The sequence below is a fragment of the Lissotriton helveticus genome, chromosome 7 (assembly GCF_964261635.1).
Source record: "Lissotriton helveticus chromosome 7, aLisHel1.1, whole genome shotgun sequence".
NCBI classification, from domain to species: Eukaryota; Metazoa; Chordata; class Amphibia; order Caudata; family Salamandridae; genus Lissotriton; species Lissotriton helveticus.
Genome location: NC_136068.1, coordinates 1,596,725,583 through 1,596,740,649, shown reverse-complemented (window position 1 = coordinate 1,596,740,649; position 15,067 = coordinate 1,596,725,583). Strand labels below are relative to the sequence as shown.

Below are 15,067 nucleotides of genomic sequence, written 5' to 3'. Positions count from 1 at the left end.
GCTGGACTGTTCCCATGAGGCACAGCGTCAGACTGATTTGCCTATAGCCATGTCTGAACTGGGGTGGCAGAGTGGGCTAAAGAACGGTGATGGATTAAACCCAGATCTTTTGACTGGGTGTGAGTGTTTGATTGGTTCAGATGCTCCGTGCATCACCACCCCCTTTTGTACCGGGTTCATGACTGGGGGCAGCTGTCATCCTTGGGGGGGGGGGAGAGAGGAAGCAGGAAGTACTGGCACCTTATACTAGGGGGCTGAGGTCAGAGTACGCAGGTAAGAATGACTCTTACACGGGAAAGGCCCATTATTACGTAGAAGGCGAGGTCCATTACCACACACGGGTGGGGTCAGAGGGCACAGTAAGGGTGGTCCGCAGGTGCGACGTACAGGACTAGGACCCTGTTATCGCACACAGAGCTAGGCCCAGGCAGATACAAGAGTCCAGGGGGGTGGGGGAGGCGCCTGGTGATGTGCACTGTAACTGTATATGACAGAGGTCACACGCCTGGGGAGAGGGGCTTGGGTGCCCCACCTGCCCCCTCGACCCCCACTCCCCTTCAAGGTCACTGGGTGAAACTTGCGAGCCCAAGATCAAACAGCTACCGGAGCCGTGGAGAGTCCATGTTCTTCATCACATGTTGTTCAGGAAAGAACCAACCACGCCCTCAGGGCAAACAACACCCCCATGGCACCTCTGTATACTACTGCCTGGCGAGAGTACCCTGTTTGTCATGCAGCAGTTAGATACAACATAAAGAACGAAGAGAACAACATAAACAGCACACCAGACGTGCTAACATATGACGAAACATATTTCTTGTTGTCAAAAAGTTGTATGGGACCATCCGGGGTCGCACCTATGACCTGCCACATACACGGACACACACACACTCTATCTGCGTCTCTCTGTTCACGCGCTCGGCAGCAGGCGCATGAACCCGAGCTATCTGTCACACCGAAACAAAGAGCAGTGGGAGCATTCATGGGCGGCGGACTCTCCTCGGGCAGTACTCTCATCCCCGCGGGGACTGAGCGGTCTAACCCTCACTCACCTCTGGGGGTCGCAGCAGCCGGGGCCCCCCAGCCACGGACGGGGCAGCACGCGCTCTCCGCCGAGACCCGGGGTGCAGAAGCAGACAAAAGAAGGAGAACCTGCTGAGCCGAGTCCAGACAGGCTCGCGCCGCCCCGGGCCGGCCCCCAGCCTGCCCCCGCCCCGCCCTCCGCCTATCGCAGGCTGCCGGAGGCGGCCGTCCCCATGGCAACCGAGGATGCGACGCGCCTCCCGGAGAGACAACCTCCCACAAGTACACACACAGGCTGGGGGAGGACGCCCCCCCCCGCACGCTGTCCCTGCCAGGGGTGCACCCCGCCCTCTCCTTACTGTACCCCCAGCTGCGGGGGGGCAGCGCTGCTACTGGATGCACCTCCTTCTAGGGGATGCCACCGCCCCATCCTGCACTCCCACCGCGGGCCATCCTGCTGGGAGATGCGAGGCCAGGGAACAGGGAAGAAAGGAAGCACATATCCCGGAAGAGGGGGGGGGTTGAAACACAGAAGGACAAGCAAGTAAACAAGAGGGAAGAGGGAAAAGAAAGAGGAAGCAAAGGAAGTAGGAGACAATAGAAGCGGGGAGTGATAGTAACAGAGGGACAAGGGAGAGAAAAGGTAGCAAAACAATAGAGGTGCGAAGATAAGAAGGAAAACGAAAGAGGGGGGAAATAAACTGGAGAGAAAAGTGAGAAGTAAAGAGAGTGCATGGTGAAAAGGGGATAAACGGGAAGCAGGTGAGATGAAACAGCTAAGGAGAGAGAATGGAGGACTCAAGGAGCGAGAAAGCATAGAAATAAAAGAGAGGGAAGAAGAATGATAGGATAGAGTAACAATTAATAGAAGGCAATGAGAAAGACGAAACGAGGATGAGAAGCGGGGGTATGGAGACACAAAGAAGATGAGAGGAGAAAGGGAAGGATTTAAAAGGGATGAAAGCGACCCTACAGGTAAATAAAAGGGGGTAAAAGGAAAGAAAATGGCAAAAGGGGAACAACAAAAGGCAATGAAGTGAAGAGAGTAAGAAACGATGAAGGGGGCCAAATAAGGAGATAGGGAACAAACAAAAAAGAAATGAAGTGGAAAAAAAACTGGACATGATTAAAAGAACAATTTTGTGGAAGGTGTGTAACAACGAGTAGTTATACACAGTGAAGAGCACCACACTTGACAACGCAACAGGCTTAGGTGTAGTGTAGGGGCAGAGTCAGTCGGTTAAATAACACACATTTCGCCTTTCTAATTAATACTGTCAGCAAACTTTAAGAGTGAACATCAGAAGATGGCCGCTCGAGGGTTTACAGAATCCCCCTTTCCCTCTTTGCTTTATTTACCCCTTATACCCTCTCATGCTGCTATGATCATGAAGTGGCTGCTGCCTTTAGGCGCCGCCTATACCTCTCGATATTTAGATATGCATGCTCCAGTTATGTTATGCTTCCAGCTCTTGTACTGATCGGGTTTGTGCAAAATCATCGGCCTAGCTTTAGCCTTTTAGGAGACAGACTGTTTGCCTGACTGTTGAGATTTTCAATAGTACCTAATATATTACTATCTCACATGCAAACAACGCGGTCTCTGTCTACAGTTTTGCATCCTCAGACTGCATGACGTCTCAAAAAAGCCTCCTCTGTCTTCCCATAAAAACTGACCTTGACTTAAAACTTCAGCCTGTTGCCTTTCTTTTTCCTTTCAAATCAATCTCTTCTTACTTTCCATCCTCTGCGTGCCTCCTCTCTTTGCGCCTCCTCTCCGAGCACAGCCTACTCTAAATCACTTGTATGTTTGCTTAATCTCTATTATAGTATTTCTGCAAATTGCCCACACCTCATTTCAAAAGTCACAATTTCCCCTTTAAGGGTCATACATATCTCCACAGCCTAACAATACATTCATAATCTCCTGTCGCTCATCTATTAATACTGCCAGTTATTTGCATGAATTTGCCTCCCATTAAATATCACACCTAACGCATATTAATTGAATTTACCACATAGAAGTTGGAGAAAATCCATGGAATGGTTTCCTTAGAGCACAAGACTAAACCCAGTAGCCAACAATAAACAATGGAAAAACACTAACCTTGGGTTCCAGAGCAACGTGCTGCCCGGTGTAAAGTGCTTCAATGCCTTGTCAGCTGTAGTAAGCGCTATATAATGTAATTCCAAAACAATAAAATTCTGAACCATCACACGCACAGTGGTAAGTCAGCTGGCGATTGGTTGAGAAAATCAAAAACAAACAATGGCTGAAAGTCACCCTTCTGTCATGGGCCTATGATGTGCTGTTCTGTGATCCACTGTGAGTGCCAACTCTGTTACTTAATAGGACAAACTGTCCCAAAGCTGCACTGTTCAACAAGACTTCCGGGTAAAGAGCCATACTGCCGATGCATATACAGGGTGCAGAATGCTGCTACACCAGCATCACACCGGAAGTCGTGCATTAAAGCCACTGCACGATGAGCAAGTATCGCCTAGTTACGCAATGCACTGTTTGTGAGATAAGTCGTAAACCTGTGACACCGTACACGTCTCTGGCACGTCGCTAAGACACCATCCGGTCCACGTGTCGTGGAAGTGAGGCCTGTGTGTGAGCTCTGCGCACTGCTGAGCGCCTGCTACGGGCCTCCAAGCCTGCTTTCGGTCGAAACACTCCTGTTCGAGAGCGCGCGCAAGCCCTTGTGTGAAAAACACAGAAATACAGCGCTTAGAAGGGACTTGGTGTCAGCATACTGCGTAGTGTAAAATAAATACCCGTCAAAACTACTGAACACAAAAATAGAAGAAAGGGTATCGGATTAGGAAAGCGAAATCCGCGGAAATCAGAGAAGGAAGGACAACCACGAGAGAAGAGGCCGAGACTCTTTCCAGTGATAACCTGTCCCCGTGAGATAAGAAGCGGGCCCCGGGGGAGGCGAGACAAGCAGACAACAACAATGGGCTGAAACGCGAAACCAGACATGCCGACTCCAAGGTCACTAGGCAAGAAAGACTTAGAAACAAAGAAAGGCTGCTCAGCAGGGCTTTAAGTGGGCCGGGTCCTGCCGGTGCTCAGCAGCGGTATTTCTAAAAAGCAGGTGCTGAAACGGGTATATTCTATACAACGAAGACGTAGTTATTGCTTATTTAACTTATGCAACTAACACGCACTGACAAAGCCAAGATTCCTTGTTTGTTGTAGGTGTAATGTTACTTGCAGTATTATTTATCTGGATGCAATGACAGAAGCGGCAAAATGCTAAACACAGATTTTTACTTAACGTGTTTTTAAGCCATGCCAATAGTTACAGTGACCACGCCCGTTTGAGGGACCCCCCCCCAGTTTTTCATCCTACTTAAAGCCCTGCTCCTCGGTAAACACACACAGGCAGACGCAGGGTTACAAAAGAACAAAATATCCCAGGTCTGTTTTGTGGCACAGACGTGCATTTTGACTTCCCAGTTGACATTCAAAGGACAGTGACTGGCTGCAAGGCGAAAGAAACGAGAGAGAGAAAGAGAGAGTAACTGCACACTGAGACGCAGAGGACGAGAAAGAGATTACAAGGCTAATGTCACAAACGCAGAGCTTCAGGGCTGCAACCACTGAGGCAGGACCCAGACCCCGGGGAGGTTCGACGCAGACTTATTATTAATAACACCAAACAAGAAAAGACTTCAGGAGTGAACTTTCAGGGAGACAGGTATATTGGCTTCAAAGTCACGATTCACTAAAGACAGAAGGAGGGGGTGGGTGGGCGAACAGACTACAAAGGTTCTCTAAGAGACGCAGAGAGGGGCGCATTCCTGGGCTAACACCCCAGACACAACGAGAACGTGTTCCAAGGCAAAAACCACAGCGCCAGAGACAGACTCCAACAGTTAAACAACAGACAAAAGGTGGGCGGATTCCAAGGTTGAAACCGCAGAGGGAGGCGGACTCGGGCTTAAAACCTCAGAGAGGGAGGAATAGAGACAGACAGGCAGACACACACTCTCCGTGCGTGAATGTCGATTCGGGAAAGCCATGGGGGTGGAGGGGATCTGGGTCAGCCTCTGTTACCCCCCCTGGCCTTGCCTGGCCACCTCCGGTCTCAGGGGCTTTGATGGCAGCTCCTTGCTCTTCTAGCCTCATAACAAGGTATAAGGACTGGACAAGGGGTCCCCCCTGTGATATAAGAGGTCAAAAACGTCGCTATGTCACTCCCCCTATCCCTGGCACTTTGGTGAATTGACACCCATGATTCTGTGGTTCATATCCTGGACCAAGGCAGACCGAGGCTTTCACCACAAGGCAGAGGAAGATTCCAAGACCAGAGGGAGAATCAAACTACACCGTCTCTGGAAGAGCCTAAAAGCTGAACAGTTCAAACGTGCTTTCAACTGAGGACCACACTCCGGGGGTAGCAATGGAAGAACATTGACTCAGTACCATCCCTTCAAAGATTGAGTTCTTTTACCTCACAGACTCTAGCCACATAGTGCCCGAAGTAATCAAAGGGAGAAATAGCTCTAAAGGAAAAACTATAAATAAAGCAGGCATATTTACAAGCCCCTGGATTGAGACATTGACATTCTCCCCCTTTCTTCTTTTTTCCCCCATTGGTGTTTAATGTTTGTTTTGGTTTCTGTAAACGTGTGGTTGTGAGAGTTTGATATGAAGACGAGCTGAGTCAGGTTATGCAAGATATTGTGTGAATTTTATGTTCATTTTTGTCGTACACGTCTGTCTCCTAAAACAACTTTTAGGTGTGTTTCACATATTTATAAATACATTTTGTACTGTATTGTGTTTTGTTCAGCATTTTCTAAAAATAAATAAATATTGATGGATTAAATCCAATACACGGTTAATAATTTATTGCTTGTTAGCCTGGTGAATAAAGTTTGGTCTGGAGTAGAACTCAGTATTAGCACTTTGGTTGTTATTTACTTGTGACGACGGAGCATACATTTTTTTTTAATGCTGCGGTGGCGCAGTGTACTGGCCTATATTTACAAGGCCACACAAAGTCATCATGCGTGACTTTTTACGGCCTTGTATATATGGCCCCCTTTTACGTATTAGTCTGCGAGAAAGGGGCGTCCCATGGGCGTTGTTGTGCGTGTTCCCACGCTACACCCATGGATTCTGACGCATCCCCAGACTTACAAAGTCAGATTCCAACGCCTCCCCAGGGGAGGCATGAAAGTGGCACAACTAGGAAAAATGCCTTTATTTCTCCTCTCTTTTTACTCTGGGAGCTGCAGAAAGCAGCACATATAGAAGGAGGAAAACACCATCAATGATTGTTTTTGTGCAGGAAGGTGTCCCTTTCTGCACAAAAACAGTCATCATTGCAACATAGGCACCCTTGATTCATGGTTCAAGGGTGCCTGCGTTGGCGCTAGTCAGCCTATTGTGCGCCAGAGCACAGAAAACCAAAGGGATGCATTTTATTGTAAATACGACGCATCCCAACACTGTCCTAATAATGCAGTTTGGCGCAGCAAGATGGCTTGCAGCGCCGTACTGCGTAATTATCTTGTAAATATGCTCCTATGTACCACACTAAGGGGTATATTTACTAGAAAATTATGCAGCACAGGGCCACAAGCTGCGCTGATCTGTGTAATTAGAAAAGCGCAGGGATACGTCATATGTAAAGCAATACAACACATCCCTGTTCTTTTCTCTGTGCTGGCTTCACTAGTCAGGCTATTATTAGATGATAATAACTCCCCAACATTGCCACCGCCCTACCGGCTGGATATTAGTTATTAAAACAGGATAGAAAGGGACGGAAGGGCAGGGGCATAGCTGTCCTATTCAAAGACAGCTTTACCTGTGTTGCCAAGTCAGTGCCCAAGTGGGTGACCATGAGATCTTCGCGTTTACAGTGTCCAATGGTGAACACAAACTACTCGGGGAGCAGTAATCTACAATACCCCTGGTTACAAGCCAGATTTCAGCACCAAATTATTGTCCCAAATATTCCCTCCCTGCCTAAAACACAAACACTTCCTAGCTATTGGCGATTTCAATGTTCATGTTGAAAATTCTATGGATCCCGGGGTCAAACACTTGGAAAATGATATGCAGATACTGCAACCAAAACAATAGATCAAAGGGCCAACCCACATGGCTGGACACACACTAGACCTTTTGTTCTCCAACAATGAGACTATTAACGTTTCCAAAGTTACACCTCTGTCTTGGAGTGACCACTCCTTAATTTCCTTCTCCTTCAACCTGCCATTCAAGCCAACCCACGTTACCACACCACCAACAACGTTAAAAAGAACATGGAATCTTATCACCCCCGATTTGTTTGCTTCCTATTTCTCCCCATGCGACCCAAGCATCGCCAGAACACTCTCTGCCCAGGCAGAGGCGGAACGCTTGCACAATGAGACTAACACACTGGATCAGTGCACCCCTAAAGTAGCAGGAAAACACAATCAGAGAAATGGTATTCATAAGAACTGAAACTATTAAAAAGGAGATGTAAATCTCTGGAACATAAGTGGAGACTATCCAAGGACAGCAATGATAGACAGATCTATAAAGGGGAGCTGAAAAGCTACTACAATGCCCTAAAAAGCGCAAAAAACACTACTATGCAAAACAAATAGAAGATAACTGTAATTCCTCTAAAGAACTATATAAAATAGTGAGAGAACGCTGTAAACCAACTAGTACTATTCCCAGCGCTTAATATGTATAATATTAAGTACCAGGGCTCTGACCAGGAGGCCACTGCAGCTTGCACCACCAATCGCCCCTGTCATTGCTGCCAAATGCGACAGTTTAGATTATTCCAGGTACTCAAAGCTAAAGGAATGGCTCGGGAGGCAGGTATTATTAATTTTTTCATGTATATTGTTTTCCTAAACAACTGTCATACTGCTCATCTCTAAATTAAATGAGCATCGCCACCTTGTGGCAGACTGCCCTAAGTGTGGTGTTGACAATTTAGGTGCCGGTGCCGAGCACCGGAAACCAATTAAGTACCGGTGCTCAGCACCGGAAAGCTCGAGCTCAAATTAAGGACTGACTATTCCCATACCATGACTCCTACAATTGATTTGTGAGCTAATTAACAAATTCTTTACTGATAAAGTCTCCAAAATATACTCCTCCTTCAATAACCAGCCCACTGCTAACAATACAGATTGGGAAACCTTAGCACCCCCACCCTAAAGCACATGCTTACTTAAGCAATGTGGCCCCTTTCTCGGAAGAACAGGTTGCAAGAGCCGTGACCGAGGATAAAAGACGATCCCCGCTTGACCCCTGCCCTCACTTTATCTGCTCACAACTTGTGTTGGTCTTAAGCCCACATGTTACCCATATCTTCAATAAATCTGTTTCTTTCCCTGCTATATGAACGTTGTATTTCCACTGTTAACGAAAGCAGGCTTGGAAATCTATGACCCTGCAAATTACCGACCAATCTCTCAACTACCATACCCGTCTAAAGTACTAGAGAGACTAGTCAATAAACAACTGGTCAATTTTTAGACTTTTAGATCCCTCTCAGACCGGTTTTAGAGCTGCCAACAATACAGAAGCCACCTTACTTTCCGTATCAGACAACATTAGATCCTTGATGGAACAAGGTAAAGCTGCTGCATTGATCCTTCTAGACCCAACGTCGACTTTTGATACTATATCTCACAACCACCAGCTGCATGTCTTACACGGAAAAGGAATAGACTCGAAAGTTCAAGCTCCTGTGTTACGCACAGAGGGAGCTACATAAGGGTGGCTCCCGCATTTGCAAGATAAAATAAAATTCTATACTCCCCCACGAAACCTGAGATCTTGCCATCATGCCCTGGCCAAGATCAAACGGACCAAGTGGGTCAGATCAGGAGGTCGATCCTTTTCTAAACTAGCAGCCATTCACTGGAACAAACTTCCATTAGATCTTTGCCTAACGGATTAATATTTTCCCTTTCAGAAGAAATTAAAAACATCGATTTTCCCTAGAGCATAGCCAAAGCTACCTACTGCCATCCTGGCTGAAGCCTCACCCTTTAAACTGATCACAATCGCCTTCCCCAAATCAGGATAACGCTCTCCTAGCGCTGTGATGTCCCTTGGTATGAATGTCGCGCTTAGTAAATATAAATACAAATTACAATTTACCCTTTTACTATTGGTGTTGATTGGCTAGAGTCAGGATGCTCCTGTTGAGTGATCGAGCGCTTTGCAACTACTATATTCATTCATAAACCCATACTCATATGTACCATACGAAAATCTTATGTTTACTATATGTGCCGCAATTTGTGGGAAATGTCCCCCAGGTAATGTTCAAACCCCATGAAAGGATACAACCAATAAAAAGACGATGATAATAAAATCCTCTAACTGGTTGTTCCAAGATGAGATTGATAGTTTCTCAAGACAATTGCAGAATGTTCCAGAGCCAATGAAGCCAATTGATGAACCAAAGCCCTATAGACATAAACTCCACTTACGCTTTCCATCAAATACGATGCTCTGATGCATGTACATGGACACGTCCTTAAGGTGAGTTAACATGCTAAACACTCTGCTGGTTCATGCCCCCCAATACCAGCGCTTTTGTTTTGGATGCACTTTTCTTCAGGCCATTACCCCTACAATATTCTTCCAAAGCACCCAAGAGATCTCTGAAGTCCCAGAGGGTTAAGTCAGTGGTTCTGGGGTCATTTTTAGAGTGGGGGTGCTGGCCATCGCCATCATTTGGCTTAAGTGCCTTGATTGCTCTTTCTATGCTGCTGATATGCACAAATGTTGAGCTATTTGTACTTTACTTTGTAAACCAATTACATCTTTATAGATGTGTTAGCAAACATCCGGAATGCTGTGCCATTCTATACCACAGCAAGAATGCCACTACTTAAAATTAGAACATACCCCAAAAATGCAGTAAGAGAAAGGCAAAGTAAACACAGCTCTATTTCATAAAAAGTAGCAGCAGTTGGTCAAATGAGACAGTTTGTACTTGAGTGCACACGTCTTCATTTTTAATTCTCCATCTGAACTCCATCACAGATGTCTGGGGTGCTGCAGCAGTCCTACTTCTATCGCCACTGGTTCCAGTGGTGTAACACAATGATGGGGCCCCCTCAGAATGTGATAACGGGTCCCTTAGTCTCCCATATCTCACAGATATTCATTAGCCTTGGGCTGAGTGTGGCTCTCTGAAGGGTTGGGGAGCCCCTGAAATGAGGGGGCGTAGGGCTGCGCTGCAGCAGCCTGCATTACACTCTTGACTGGGTCAAGTCAAATAGGATGGCGTTGTGGGGACTACACATATACTCCCACATCTACCTTAGGGGAAGACTTTCTTGTAAATATGGTAAATTGGGCTAGAATGTGCCCAATTTTCTCTTCTTTTGGGTGTGATCTAATTTATGCTGGGAGTTTTATATAAGCACAAACAAAGCCCCGTGGGTGTCAGAGATCCCCACAATTTTATATCTCAAACAGTCATTACACACATGAAAAAAATAGGTAAATGAGTTAAAAAAAAAAGAAAACAGAATTTGCAGGATAAAGACCAAGCTTGCAGTAAACCAAATCACAATTCAAGAACTAATGGGCCCACCCAGTTAAAAGAAGAGAACAGTTCTCCTTACCCAGTCCTACATCACTAAAATGACCACCAATAAGCATTCTAGAATGTTCCTTTGTTTGACTTCTAGGTTGGGTTGAGGCATATCATGACGTCATTCAATGGATGGCCCCTTTAGGTAGTGGAAACAAACAGACAGACGTTTGTATGCTTCTAAGTAAGCAGTTGCTTAGTCATATGGTTACCTACTCCAAAAGAGTATTTAATTAAACGCTGAACAAGGAAAATACTAGGCAGACAAGAGGTGGCTCGTGTTTCAAGGAGTTTCTCAAGTGTTGACTTGGACTGAAGGCAATATTTCAATGTCTGAGTGGATCTGACTTTCCATGACCACATATTTAAATATATTTGCATATTTATATTATGGATAGAACCAGAATCAAAGGCTAAAGCTACATATTAGTCACGTGTCAGAAGAAAGTGTAAATCGATTGGTTATGGATGATATACAGATGAATCATCGCTCACTGGGTGATTATTCGTGCCAGAGAGAGGCCGTGGAGGGCCGGACTGGCCGTTGTGAGCACCGGGCAATCCCCCGGTGCGCCGCAAGTGCGGGGGCCGGTTTTGGGCCCCTGGGGGCCGTTTTTGTTACAGGGCCTTTTTTGCAGCATATCTGCAAAATCGACCCTGTAACAAAATCGGCTGAAAACCGGCCCCGGCAGAGAGCTCGGTCGCACCGCCAACATCCCCACCAGAGGGCCGGCCGAGCACTTTGCCAGAGCCGGTTTTGGTTCCCAGTCCGCCTGCCGTGGAGAGGAATGGTCTGACGAGTACCGTGCTCTGAAAAGTAATTGTCACTACTAAAATACAGACTCGGGTAGTGCGGTTACGAGGGGTACTGAAATATTACGAGGCACTGTGATTCCAGTGCTCCATATCAAAACGTTCTAACACTGACGAATGCTATAATACAAGGGACAAAGAACGATTCTGTTACCATGCACAGCTGCTGATGAGGCCCGAGGCACCTAGGAGCATTGTAATATTACCGAGTTGTGTTACTGTAACACGTGCTGTGATATAAACAGGTCCCATTATCCTGTTGAGTGCAGGTGATGTGATATTAACAAGCGCTATCGTATTCAGAAGCCCACGAGTTATGAAAGGGACAAGAATAAGGACACTAATACCTGCCCGGCAACATTCTGCTTTTTCCCCTCCAGAGCCTCCGTTTGCAACCTCTTTCCCTGGCGATCTCTGAACTCATAAGATCATCTCCAGATGCAAACTCTCATTTGCCACCAGGTCGAAGAGCACCCAAAAAGACCACCTTTTCACCCCAGGAAGTAATCTCACAGACTGACTATTGGGTGGCAGCTGTTTTGGAAAAAGACAGGGGCCAGCCTGTTTCAGACACTTGGGGTGAGGCCTACAAGTTCACCTGTGTAAAATTCAGTGTGATCCACCCTGGTACCACTTTTATAGCCACCTATATGTGTGTCGGTTACAGCCGCTTTCTCCTTGCATCTCTTACATGCTCAGGTGTTGCTGTGGTTCCCAGGTGGATGGTCACTTTGGAATGTGACTTCTCACATGCTGTAGGGTGTTGTGCATTGTGTTTACCATTGAGGTCCCGCTTCCTGCCTGCAGGAGTTGTGATATTGGCATATATTGTGCTGCAGATTCGTATCAACAGTTATGGTTTTAGTAAAGTGTAGTGGCCTCCTGGCGCTGAATGGATGCAGGGTTCTGATACTGGATCTAGCACAGTGGAGATCAATCCATGGTGGAGTTGGGAACTACAGGGTTTTGGGAAATTTCTCACAGATGTACATTTGCTTCTCCGTTCTTGAGGTCTATGGCAATGCGATCCAGGCTTTAGTGTGTAGCATGGAGAGTGAGCCTCTTCTACGCGGAATAGGTAGTTTAAGGCACATGTGTAGTCAGGGGTCTTTGGGTTTAAATGTCCACCAGACGAGCATTGGACATTTAGTACTTAAATAATAATAATAATAATAATAATAATAATAATAATATATTTATAGAGCGTGCAGCCACCCCGGATGGGGTGTCCCGGCGCTAATATGAACGCAGCAGAGGAAGTGTACATTTAGTCATTGCGACTAAAGAGCCAGGTTTTCAAGGCCTTTCTGAATTCCGGTTTGGACTGCAATGCGCGTACGTGAGCAGGTAGGTCATTCCAGCATTTAGTGGTCCCCACCCCGAATGTCCTTCCCCCCCGTTCTGACCTTTGCGAACCGGGGACTAGTAAGGTATCGTTTGTGGTTAGACCTAAGAGATCTGTCCTGCTGGTAAGGACAAAGTCTCTTCCTCAAGTAGTTGGGCCCCCTACCTTGATATGCCGGAAAGGCAAACGTAAGGGACTTAAATTCGATGCGCTTGGCCACAGGTAGCCAAGGCAGCTGTCTCAGGTAAGGAGAAATACCTTTGCAAAGAGGGACCTTGCAGATCAGTCTGGCTACTGAATTCTGCACCATCTGGAGCCTACGGATCAGACCAATTGACAGACCCATGTAGAGACCGTTAGCATAATCAAGATGGGAGGTGATTAATGCATGAACAACGGTTTGGCGTGCTGACTCAGGCAAGAAGTCAATACATTTTCTAATGATTTTTTGTTTTCCCAAAGCAGGCCACGGATACCTGTTGGACATGGGTAGCAAGGGACAGGTCTTTGTCCCACCTGACTCCTAAATTCTTAACTGAGTCAGTAGGTGTGGGGGAAATGCTAAATCAGCTGGCCACCATAGCGCTGTGGAGGTTGCTACAGCTTGATTAAAGAACGGGACCTCCGTTTTGTCAGCATTAAGTTTTAAGAAGTTAATGCTCATCCAGGCAGAAATGCTCTTTAGGCAATCTTTCAGAGAGTCAAAGGAAATGCCGACACTCCACTGAAGGACAGTGTCGTCGGCGTAGGATATCACCTTGATCCCAGTATCGGCGATGAACTCCGTGCGTGGTGTCAATTAGATGTAGAAAAGTAGCAGGCTCCAGGCCGATCCCTGCAGTACCCCCCATTTTAATGGTTTCGCGGGGGATGTGAAAGGATGGATCGAGACCTGTTGTTCTCGGCCATGTAGGTAAGACGCGATCCAGTCTAGCGCTGTCCCCTGGATGCCAATACGCTTAAGGCGATCCAGTAAGAAGGAATGGGACACCATATCAAACGCTCCTCATAGGTCGAGAAGCACCAACGTGACCGCAGAGCCACCATCCACCGCCCAACGAATGGCATCTACCATCTCAATCAGAGCTGATTCTGTACTGAAGCCAGGGCGGAATGTGGACTGGGATTTGGGCAGTACACCATTAGTCAATGAAAGCTGCTAGCTGCTGATAAGCTAGCTTCTCTAATACTTTGGTGGGGGCAGGCAAGAGGGAACTGGGACTATAATTACAGGAGACTGCAGGGTCAGCATTGGCTTTCTTTACAATGGGAAGAAGAAACGCAGGTTTTCAGGCTGATGGAAAGATCCCCTGTCTAAGCGAGGACTTCCAGATAGCGTTCAGGGAGGGGTTGAGTAACTCAGCCAGGGCACGATATTGTTTTGCTGGCCAGGGATCGCCAGGTGACCCGGACTTACATTTCTGGAGTTCCCCCAAGGAAGCCTCTGAAGAGATAGTTGCAAAATCCGAGAACACTGACTGGGTGTAACTAGGGCTGCTAGGTGTGCCCTCTCCTAGGTGAGCATGTGCTACTGGAAAAGACGCGTAAATCTGAGATATTTTCTCCTAAAAAAATTCCGAAATCTTATTGCAAAACTCCTGTGAAGGGGGAATAGAGTGCCTGGGTGCTGTTGGGTTAGTGAAGAACTTCACAACCTTAAAAACCTCTCTGGAAGAGTTCTTAGCGCTGGCAGTGCGTTCAGTAAAAAAATCTCTTTTAGCTCCGATGAGTAGTTTACGATAAATTGCTGCTCGATAACCAATTTTGTCCTCTTGAGAATACAATGATCTCCATTTGCGCTCCATGCTTATGTCCTTAAAGATAATTGTAACCAGTGGCACAAGTGAATTTCAGGGGAAACAGCTCCTTCAATTGAATCTCATAAGCAATCTTGCAGAGATGTTCTGTAGCTGCTGCAAGAGAAGCAGGAGGTATTTACTAAGCATGAGCGCAAAATCCGCTCCGATCGCGGATTTTGCGGATTTTCGGTAAATCCGCGATCCGCGAACTCTCGCGAATTTACCGAGAATCCGCAATCCGCGATCGGAGCGGATTTTGCGGTCAAAAGTTCAAGCCTGCATAATTTACGATGGCGCCGGCAAGCTGCCAGCGCCATCCTCAAATGGTTACTTAATTAGCTTCGACAAGAAGCTCTAACAGATAAGATAAAGCAGGGGCTCGAGCGCCTGCTTTATTTTATCAGTTGGAGCTTCCTGTTGAAGCTAATTAAGTAACTTTTGCAGGATGGCGCTGGCAGCTTGCCGGCGCCATCGTAAATTATTTACATGGTGTCTGA

General features: G+C 46.7%; 1 protein-coding gene across 2 annotated transcripts in view; it reads right to left on the bottom strand.

Moving 5' to 3' along the window:
* Nucleotides 1-15,067, bottom strand: part of LOC144770564 (MOB kinase activator 2-like) — a 122,860-nt gene that overhangs the window by 87,033 nt on the left and 20,760 nt on the right. Inside the window, exon 1 of one of the 2 annotated variants that reach the window (XM_078655181.1) lies at nucleotides 1,053-1,163. The exons of the other annotated variant lie outside the window; for it this stretch is intronic. The gene's annotated coding sequence lies outside the window, so the exon portion shown is untranslated. Of the gene's footprint in view, nucleotides 1-1,052; nucleotides 1,164-15,067 lie in introns of those variants that run through there. 2 annotated transcript variants of the gene reach the window in all.